The sequence below is a fragment of the Beta vulgaris genome, chromosome 5 (assembly GCF_026745355.1).
Source record: "Beta vulgaris subsp. vulgaris cultivar EL10 chromosome 5, EL10.2, whole genome shotgun sequence".
NCBI lineage: Eukaryota > Viridiplantae > Streptophyta > Magnoliopsida > Caryophyllales > Amaranthaceae > Beta > Beta vulgaris.
The window spans coordinates 44315384-44318727 of record NC_079206.1 but is presented as its reverse complement, the minus strand read 5'-3'; positions in this window follow the sequence as shown (position 1 = coordinate 44318727).

Genomic DNA, 3344 nt, shown 5'->3' with positions numbered 1-3344 from the left:
GTGCTTGAGGTAGCTGCTCAACTTGCCCTGATATGCTAAGTTATGCAGGGACTTTTTTAGTTCTCTACAGTCTTTTGTGGTGTGTCACACTCCTTGTGGTACTCACACCACTGGCTCTTATTTATCCGAGCGGATGAGGTTCTGATGGGAGGTGGTTGGGGGGAGCATAGACTTGTCCTTTATGTCCAAGTATATTTCTCTTCCGTTTATACTGACCCAAGGGTTGTTGAACCTATCTGACTGACCTCCCATTTTCTGTTGTTTCGAGTGGTCCTTGTATTTTCCTTCTTCCTCTTTTTCTTACTTCCATCATTCGACTAACAACATATGTCTGTCGCCTAGATGAATCTCCGAGCCATGCTCAATTCTCCGGAGAATGTTTTTACTTCTTTTTCCTCCAAAGATCATCTCAACCAGCCAGGTTGGAGTCCGGACATCAGAGTGGCAAATACTGCAGCGTCCTGGATGTATGAAACCTTCAATGATTCTTCATTGAACCTTTTTATGTAATCGGCTAACCTCTCATTCTTCTCCTGTTTGACTGTCATCAAATGGAGGCTTGTTTTCTTGTGCCTCTTCCTCGCTACGAATTGGTGATGAACAGGTTCTCAAGTACTGAGAAGTTGGTTATGATTTCCGCAGCTAGTTCTTGGAACCAATTTAGGGCGAGACCCTTATGTGTTGTAGGGAAAAGGCGGCACCAAGCAGTTTTATAGCTGGTCTGAACACTCATATGAGATTTGTATGTGGCCATGTGGTCGTCTGGGTCGGTTAGGCCCACAAACGGTTTAATGGTGGGCGTTTTGATTTTCCCTAAACTAGGTGCTTCCAAGATCTCTTGGCTGAATGGTACCATGAATTTTAGTGCTCCATTGTTAATTCGAGGGGGCCTAAACTAGGGTGAGTCGCCATGACTTTCTCGCTGAGCATCTTTCTTGTTGAGGATATCCCTTGCGTCGTACCCTTTACTGAGGCGCTTCCCGTTGAGGAAGCGTCGAGCGTCATTTGGCCTTTTCTCGACATTGCCTCTTGGTGATTTGGAGAACTGAGTCTCTTCTCTATGCCTAGCGAATCTCCCCTTAGACAGATGGCACTCTTCTTCGCCATGTCATGTTGCTGATGGTGCTGGTTGTATTCCTTCGCTCTGGAACGTTGCCGGCTAGGCTGACCATGTGCGGAGCGATAAATGTTCTCTTCCCGAAGGGTGGGCACCAGGGCGTGCTCTTGCAGTTTTTGCTGAAGGCGTCCTTGCTGCTAATTGGCCAGCATCTTCATCAAGCTGTGTTGCAAGGTCTGCTGAAGCTGAGCGGCTATTAGGTTGATATTTGCTGTAGATATGGGTTGGGTGTCGACATGTTGCAACTGGTTTGAGGGGGTAGCCACATTCTCATTGAATTATTTTTCTTCGGGGTTGATAGTCTGGACGATCGAGGTCCGATGGGGGTTAGGCGAGGGTACCCACTCGGACCCCCGGTGGTGAGAGGTGATGACCCCCGCTCGAATCTCTGAGCCTGTGCTGAAGGCTGGGGTCTAGAGCGAGTGTTCTTGTTTAGGGTCATTGTTGATTAACAATAAGGTGAATCTTAGCTTGGTGAGTGGAGGCGAAGTAACTTTGTTTGTAACTTCCCCACAGGCGGCGCCAAACTGTTTGTGTCTAGAAATTGAGGATTGCTGAAGTATGATGAGTAGGAGTGTGCCCCAAGAACATTCACGTGAATCAATCGTCCCACGTCGGAAACCTGAAAGGCAAGGTTAGTCAATTAAGGTAGAGAGAAAGTTTAGAGAAAGATGCTCTAGTTTGTTAGGTGAGAATTCAATACATGTTCATTGATATGACAATTGGTATTTATAGCATTGCGAATTCCAAAATAGACAACATTGATGGGATGGACTTTCTTGGGATCAGTGGCTATGTTGTCTTTTCAGGCAATTAGCCTTTCTGGCCCCATCTTTGGATCCCAAAACAACCTAAAGTTAGGTCAAATCCCAAAGTGGGACCCACAGTCCCCGTGCTAGTAATTTCTGATAATGTGGCATAGATATTGGGCGAGCCCTTTATGGAGCCCAAACATCTTCCTAATTTGTTCGATTTTTGACATAGTTAAAATAGACTCGCTGGCGATTGCTAAGAAAGATTGATGATTGTTGGTGTTTCGGCGATTAAGAGAGAAGATATTTAAACATACACGGTACACCAGTCACCCATGCTGAAACCCAAATTAAAAAGAGAAGCCAAATCGTGGAGTCATATTGCAACAAAAGGCAAGCAAAATGGTTTTTTTTTTTCACCAGGACAACCCAACTAAATTATAAAAGTTGTACTGTACATAAAAAATGATTGTCCATCTTGGTAATTTAGAAACTATCGCAGAAGAAGGAATGGGGTAGGGTAGCTATCAAAACCAATCAAACTTTTGGCCACTAACGAATTTCGGCAAAAGTAATGCAATATTATGTGGAGCACATCTTTTGAATCACTTTCATATTCATTTGCCTCTTTGTCTTGGAATTTGTGAGTTAAGAGTAGTACTTCCTCACTTCTATATTAATTGCAATATATTTTGTATGTGAACGTTATATTAACTAATTGTAATGTTTTCTTAATTAATAATACTTTTTTTTTATCTGTCTACTTTTTACATGACTTTCTTAAAAAAAGTGTGAAATAATAATGAAATGAAAAAAGTAGGGTATAAAATAAAGGGAAATGGATCAGATAAAGTATAAGACAAAGGAAAATGAAACGAAGGAAGTATAGAACCAAGGGAGTACCATCCCCTTACTCTATTCATCCTACATATAAGATTAATTTTTTCCCTTAAATAACAACAATAATTGAATGCTAAAAGCCTTTAAGTTATTCACTTGGAGCAATGGGTTAAAACTAATTGTCTTTGGCTGAAAATGGATATGATAAAAAAATTTAATCACTCATCAGAAATAGATAGTAATATACTGTAAAATGCAACGATTTATGTAGGCATGCTTTTAGTGCCTACACAGTGTGAGTGTGTATTATTTGACTATCTCATTGTAAATGTTTTTAGTTTTGAAAATGAAGTCGCTAACAAGTCTTTAAAGGAAGATTCATAAACGATGTTGGATATTTTGGAAATCATAGAGACATCTTAGGGACTTAGATTCAATGTAGATTTCCTCACCTGTGACTTAGTCAATGAACCTAAGACTAATGAGTTTGGGGGTGAGGTTATGAACATGATCATAAATCAAATTCGCTCATTGTTGATTTCTGCTCAATATGATTTATGTTGTAATTTTATGCAAATAAACAACCAAGCAATATGTTTAAGCATTTAAAAAGTTAATACGTGTTGGTTTATTAA